The sequence below is a fragment of the Mytilus galloprovincialis genome, chromosome 14 (genome assembly GCF_965363235.1).
Source record: "Mytilus galloprovincialis chromosome 14, xbMytGall1.hap1.1, whole genome shotgun sequence".
Classification (NCBI taxonomy): domain Eukaryota; kingdom Metazoa; phylum Mollusca; class Bivalvia; order Mytilida; family Mytilidae; genus Mytilus; species Mytilus galloprovincialis.
The window spans coordinates 33,234,427-33,242,820 of NC_134851.1; positions in this window are offsets into that span (position 1 = coordinate 33,234,427).

Here is an 8,394-nt window from a genome sequence, read left to right on the forward strand (position 1 = left end):
GCTTGAGATGGAAAATTATCGCTAGAAACTAAGCAGGCACGTGGCATTGCTAACGAAATTGACATGAAATTGACAACGTCGTCATAGGTAAAATAGCGATAAACAGATTATCATTGATCATCTCAACTCGATTGCCTTTGATTGATCAACGATAATCTATAAATACAAATGTATTTAGAATTTTACTTATTTCAAAGAAATTTCTAAAAAGTTTGTAAAAACATGTATCATTTTTTTTATTTTGGGGTAAATCTGTGTATTAAATTTGCAAAGATTAACGACATGAAATATTTAATTGTTTACATAAAATCTGGAAATATTTTCGCTAAATGCAAATATTTAAAGGACAAAAGAATTATGATTGCATTATGTGTTTCTTTTTTTATCAAAATATAGTTGATAAACTAATGTGTATCCCCTATTTCATAAAATTGACAAATGTTTCTTTGTTCGCGCTGTGTCTATATAATAGTCTTACTGAGGATAGTACCCTTAAGAATATGCATAGGATATTTGCGGTCGGACTTGGGATAATAGTACAATAAACAGTTCACTATGACTGACTATTTATTTTATTTTCTTCAATGCACCAGCAAACGTCTTGGTTTCCGAATGTAAAGAAAGCTCTTTCACAAAATCTAATCACATAAATCGACAAAATACGATACTACTTCACATAACTAAGTATTACTCAGTGTCTACACCTTACACATTCATAAACTATTTATAAAATGGATCAGAAATAGACCAATGCATGCGCAACTATGTGATAGGAAGTGAGTCAAAGACATATTTGTTACAAACAATCCCGCTTAAATCTTTAAATAATTGAATGCATGCATAGTTGAGTAAATGACTCGAGGTAAATGACGAATATGTATTAGTGAATCTGTTTGTATCAACAAAACAAAATCATCACATCTTTAATTTAAAACGGAGAAAAAACAAATAATAAATAATCAGAAGAAGAAAAGCAATAGGTCTTTCCACTGAAAGGTGGAAAGACCTAATTATTTAAATGGTATGCAATTAGCGGATAGGTACCATTGAATCTAATTGTAAATAATAATGTCATGAATGACTAAATAAAGTTTGTGGTAATACTATATACCGTAAAAAGTAAAATCACAAAAATACTGAACTTAGAGGAAGATCAATTGGGAAAGTCCATAATCACATGGCAAAATCGAATAACAAAACGCATCAAAAACGAATGGACAAAAACTGTCATATTCCTGACTTGGTACAGGCATTTTCAAATGTAGAAAATGGTGGATTAAACCTGGTTTTATAGCGCTAACCCTCTCACTTTGATGACAGTCTCATCAAATTCCGTTATATTTACATTGATGCGTTAACTAAATAGACACAATAAATAAAAAAAGACAAAATAGCAATGAGAATTGTACATTTGTATAAATGTCTCATCCAGGGGGTCCGAGAGTTAAAATCCCCGTTTTGATTTGAGATCAATGGTTAAGAATAGAGATTTGAATCAAAAATGTTACATTCAAAGTTTTAAATGAAATTATTTGTATCCAAAATTGATGCTTAATGATTTTTTTTCGCTATTGCAATTTCCATGAATGTGTTTTTTAATATCTTGAAAATTCTGTAGTGTACACTATTAGTAATTTCACATGTTTGTGCTATTTATAATATAATAAATTTCAATTTTTATGAATAACAATCGACTAGGTTTTCGAGATTTAGAAGGAGGCTAGGGATTTCCAGAATTCCCGCTCGTCGCACCCTTTCTGCAAAACCCATTGTTAATCGTACCAATAGCTTTATTCAATTTATACTTGTTTCAGAAATAGAAACTTTGTAGTATAACAAAGGCTGAGGTGTGATACATTTTGTAATGATAACGTGACTAAGATCTATTCGAAATAACTACAATGATCAAGGAAATCAAAATTTTAAACGAAATAAAATATACAAAACCATTAAAAACATCCGTGTGTTATACGACATATTTTTTTTAAAGAAATCGACCGTTAGAACTTGTCTCTTTAAATCTAAACGGGGAAGTTCATTTTGTTGTTATCAAAATCTAACATGTTTATTTATATTTCGCCTATTTGTTTCTCGAGATTAGTTTGAAGTAATGAATTTTCATTGACTTGACATAGGGATGAATTTTACACATAATATCTGTGTTTAAAGAATCAAACTATAACTACCAGAACACATATGACAATTGACCTTGACCATACACATGATACATGAATAAGCACTCTGTTTCTTAATAAATGTGAATTTATAACTTTTTAACTTTCAGTTACATGATAGTAAGGTTTAATTTTATATATAAGATTGAGGTAGTGAGAAAGTTTCTTTAAATACATTTATCAGGTCGATAACTCAAGATTTATTTACGTCAGAATACATTTGCATAGTAATTTTCAAAACACAAGACAAATACGGCCTTGAAAAACTGACCAATCGACTCAATGAGCTACAATGCATTGTGGGCTACTACGACTTTACTACAAACTGAAAACACGTGGAATTAGTGGAAAAACTATCAACTAATATAGTGTCTGGGATTCTCAAAATATATGTTTTATCTCTGTGAATGTGATTATTGTAAAATATATAATATAATCTTCAATTTCTATGCTCAGATTAAAAAAGTATTGTATACGGGCTTCACTATTCGACATTCTCTTCCGCCTTGTTAAAGTTGTTGCACTTTTTTTTTCCATTGTACCTGTGCGATAATTTTACTTCCTGAAACAGTGAAAAACCAGATGAAATGACCATTGTCCACAATGAAATTTTTTGAGCTCTTTTAAACCTGTATAATGAAGAACACGAAAACTTTCATTAAAACACTTCTGTATGTACTGGATGTGTAAATATTTTTATCAGGACCTGAAAAGAGGGTTGGGTCTTAACCCTGGACAAAAGGAGGGAGTTCTTACTACATGTCCCCATCTAAATGCATTGATCGTCAAAAAAAGGGGGGGTTACCTGGACAGTGTTTTCCATTCGGCATTTAAGCCGGGTGTGCCGACCACCTTCTTTTCAAAGCCGACCACCTTTCCATTTTAGGAGGTGGTCGGCTATTTTTCAAATTCCGGATTTTTTTCGGTTCCGCACCGTAAAAATTTAAATACTAATCGCGCCTCGCAGATTTGTTTTCATTGACAAAAATGGCGGATTGTCAAATTTCAATGTTTTCTTTTATTAATCGGGGGAATGGAAAGGCAGATGACGATGGTGATAAGGAAAATTCTAAGCCATATAAGTCAAATAAAACGGATAGTTGAATTGAAATTGTTGAAATTGAAAAAAAAGTATCAAAACAACAGAAAAGGCACACAGGCGATCGCGAAGATAAACAGGTTGGGAACAAATTATCCCCAAATGAGGGATATCCCTTCAATGAGGGGCTGTCCTTCAGGCAAGAAGTCATATTACTATTGAAGAAAAGAAAAAGAAAAACTTAGATTTTTTAACTTAAAAGGGGGAAAATCGTTTTATTTGGTTCAACTTTTCTTTTTTTTGCGTTCTAAAAGAGTGTCCCTTTTTTTTAATGTCCATAATGATAAAAAGGCCAGAAATAAATATGTGCTCATTTGTTTCTCTTTAAATGTACCCCTCATAAAAGGGGTGGTGATAAATATGAACAGGACTTTAAATGACTAATCGTTACAGAAGAATATAACTGTTCTGTGTGCCAAAAATACAGCACTAAAGCGGGGAACAGGACAGAAACTTGGTTCGATAGGACATGCATTCGCAGGAGGGAGTCCTGCAAAAGCCGTTATGATCTGCTATCCGAGATGCACAAAACTTATTTGTCAAATCATTTAATGAAAGGCTAGCAGTGATAGCAGAAGAAGGGTTCAATTCCATTAAATGTGAATACAATACTTATCCTTCTATTTGTGACCCCAACCCACAGTAAAAAAAAAAAAAAACGGTTGAAAACATTAAAAAAATTCACCCGGTTGCAAGTGTTTTTTTCAAAACACCCACCTTACCTTAGTGAAAAAAGGAGAACACTGACTGGATCTGCCACTGAGTGTGTACGGAATATAGGTCAATACATTTTGTATAGTTTCATCCATCGATAATGTCCGTTTGTTACTAATTTTATCACAAAATATACCTTAGAGGTTTTTTAACGTTCTGCTGCTGTCCTGTTGACATATGTAAAATATCTCCAAAATTTAAAGTCTCTGGATCATAGTGGGTGCCATTTTACCTTCTTTTTTTTCTTCTAAAACGTGCTTTGTATATAGAAAAAAAGAAGATGAGGTATGACTGCCAAATGAGACATCGTTCCAACAAAGACATAATCTAGTAAAGTAAGCAGTCATAGGTTCAATGCTGAAAAGAAAGCCATAAATGACCCAAAAATTACTTGTGTAAAATAATCCAAACATAAAAACAACAAAAAAAAAGCCCAAAAAACCCTGGCCCAATTGAATTTACAAAAGGAGAAAAAAATCAATCCCTAAAAAAATATATATAGGTTTATATAGGAGGCTGTATTTCAGTGGTTGTCGTTTGTTTATGTGTTACATGTTTGTTTTTCGTTCATTTTTTTTTTTAAATAATTAAGGCTGTTAGTTTCCTCGTTTAAATTGTTTTACTTTGCCGTATCATAACCTTTTATAGCTGACTATGCGGTATTGGCTTTGCTCATTGTTGAAGGACGTACGGTGATCTGTAAATGTTAATTTCTGTGTCATTTCGGTCCCTTGTGGACAGTTGTCTCATTGGCAATCATACATGTACCACATCTTCTTTTTTATTAAAGATCCAACGCTGCAATTTTCACCAAACATGTTCCACCTTGTCGCACACACATATGGATAACATCAATACAGCTTATTTCGTAATGCATGTAGAGTATAACTTTGGTTAGCTTGCTTGCTCTGTTTGTATATTGTACAAAATATAAAATATACAAGTTAAACTATGCCTTTACATATATTGTTTAAAGATGTCAATCTTATTTTCAAAGCTTCTATAAACAACTATACAAACAAAACAAGCAAGCCAACCAAAGTTTTACTTTGCAGGTACATGTATAAGAAATCAGCTGTAATGATTTTATTCAGTTTGGCAAATGTCCAAGCCTGTTAAAAAACGAAAACAAACTCAAACTCAAACTATAGTTGCTGACTTCAATACCTTCAAAACAGAGGGAACAGTTTGGAAGTCCCATAAACTGAAATGTGACAAAAATAAGTACTTATAGATTTTGTTAACACTGCCATTTTTTACGAACACAAAATTCAAGGATCACACATTTGCCTTTAATAATCTATACGAACATTGCTGTACTCGTGAATATTAGCACCGGCTGTTATCGACGGCTTACTTTACACTAGTAAGTTTGTCTCATGGGTAATTGTGTTTTTCGCTGTTGTTTCGTTGCTGTTTGGCGGACAAATACATGAAATCTCAGTGCCATCATCAAACATGTTAATGGCTATATATCGGGTACTTCAAACCATTTTTTCTTCGCATAGAAACAACTCTTCGTTAATCTGAGCATGGAAGTAATACTTCATAACACGAACTATAAATGAGGATACACAAAATGAAAAACTAAGCGAAATTGTGAATCCCGCATTGCACGAAAAAATGTGTTGTATTTCAGTAAATAACACGTGTTCTTGGTTGATTGTAAACACGTAGTAGTCCATCATGCATTGTGATTCATTTAGTGAATTGGTCAAAAACTTAGGTAAACATAAATTGCGTCACATGTAAATAAACAATTACATGTGCGAGAACATAAGTATGCTAATTTATGCATTTCCATATAAGGTACTGGTCCTGACCTGTTTATCTTGCACACGATTTATGGCAAGTTTTGATGTCAATAAAAATACAAATATTCTTTCTTCGATGTACGTGATGAAAATGAAATAAACATTTATCCATGTGTTGTGTTATTTTCACATTTCTTAAAAGAGGGACGAAAGATAACAAAGGGACAGTCAAACTCAGAAATCTAAAATACACTGACAACGCCATGGCGAAAAATGAAAAAGACAAACAGACAAACAATAGTACATATGACACAACATAGAAAACTAAAGGATAAATAACACGATCCCCACCAAAAACTAGGGGTGATCTCAGGTGCTACGGAAGGGTAAGCAGATCCTGCTGCACATGTGGCACCCGTCGTGTTGCTAATGTGATAACAAATCCGGTAAATAGTCTAATTCAGTAGGTCACATTCATGAAAGAGAAGGGGGTTGTTGTTACGACGTAAGGAACATATCCGATATCATTTGTGAAACGGTTATTCCATAACGGTCAACAAAATCGTGATGGCGTCCGTAACCATCCCGAAGGATGATTTCAACTTCACCATTTGGAACTCTTGGCTTCCTTGTGAGCAGCAACCCCCTATCAAGAAAATCATGAAAGGAAATTCGAGCACTGGAATATCGTATCAATTGGAAGATATATACCCCGTATGCAGGTGCTACTGGAATGTTGCTACTTAGAAATGGAAAGTTCACAATTGGAAAGCTTAAATCATCTTTTTCGTCGTAAAGTTTTGTTTTCAACCTACCCTCATTGTCAATTTCTAGTTGTAGGTCAAGATATGAGGCTGACTTAACTCTATCTGTAGTATCCTTTATTTCTAGTTCGATGGGATAGATGCGTTCCACACAGTCACCAAAATTTTGAATTATTTAGTGAAAGAACAGCATCTATATAGCGGAAAGTAGAGTTTAAGAATATTGCTAACTTTTTGTGTAGTGAACACTTTTCGTAATTTCTTATGTTCTTGCTATTCAAAATATAAATAGACTTGGTTTTGGAATTTAGAAACAGGTGTTTCCAGAATCCCAGCTCGTCCCACTCGTTTGTCAAAATTCATTGTTATTCGTAACAACAGATCTATTAATTTAACACTATGTTAGAAATAGAAACTATGTAGTATAACAATAGAGCTGAGATGTTATAATGATTATGCGACTAACTTATATTCGAAATAACTACATGCACCTTCGATACTTATAAATTAAAATGCCAGATTAATAAAGTACACACAAAAAAAAAACACCCGTAGAACCGTAGAAACTCCCTTTACTTTTCTAGTACCTTATTAATCTTACACCAAATTTTATATATAATAAGTTTTATTTCAGAAATACATTTTACTTATACCAGTTCTTATTCATATTTACCCTGCAAAAAGCAAACGGGGAAACCCGCATTTTAAACGAAATAAAATATACAAAACCAATTTAAACAGCCGTGTGTTATACGATCTATTTTTTAAGAAATTGATCGTTATAATTTGACTCTTTAAATATAGACGAGGAAGTTATTTTATTTTTATCTATATTTAGCCTATTGGTTTCAAGTAATGAATAGAAGTAATTTGATATAGGGATGAAGTTAATACATATTATCTGTGTTTAAAGAAACAAACTATAACCACCAAAACAAATAATGACAATTGACCTTGACCATACATCAATAGGCACTTTGTTTCATGATAACTGTGAATTTATAACTCGTGAACACTATACACTTCACTTGCAATAATTGGATAGTAAGGTTTAATTTCATATGTAAGATTTAAGAACTTTAAATACACGTGTTGTGTTATTTTCACATTTTTTATATTGGTGTACGAAAAATATTGCATTCTTATTTATATTTATACTTGTTGCAGTGGCGGAATCTTTATTTTTCACTTGTGATGTATAATTAGTTTTGTTAATTTTTCCACGCTGTGCATTTTTTGCAATTTATGCTGTATTTGAAGATGATGAAATGATGTTGGCACACATGAGGATGGTGAATATGGCACTTATCATCTATATGTTCCTGTTTAAATCGTAGATGATGTATTTAGTAGAAAAACTAGAAGAAATTGAAATAATCAATTAAGATAAAAGTACAACTATAAAAGGCCTTGTTATTGCAAGTGACAAAGCAACTCGACCCATCAAACGGAAGTTAAAGTCCAGTGCTACTGGTAAAGCTGTAAGATCTCTTAGAATACTTTTCTCCAGTGGAGAGAGCAGTGTAAAGAGATAAGATGGGCAACAATCTCTTCAATGAACAAGTCTATTGATATTGAGAGGGTCTATTCATAAATGTGGAAGGAGCCTATAAGGACCCTACGTATTAGTTGCTTTCGCAGCCTTCCATTCAAGCAGAGGTTGTAGAAATCCACACTGCTATTTCATTTTTAAAACAGTCAAATGAGTAGGTCTGGTAAGGGGTGATTTTGGCCCCAAATTTTAGGTTCATCAAACGAAAGACTTAAAAACTTAAGTGTCTAATGCAATTGATTCGATTAGATTATTTCAACGATTTTATTGTGATTTAGTCATTAATAACGATCTGATTCAAGCTTAAATATGAGAAATCTATTAAATATGCCCCAAA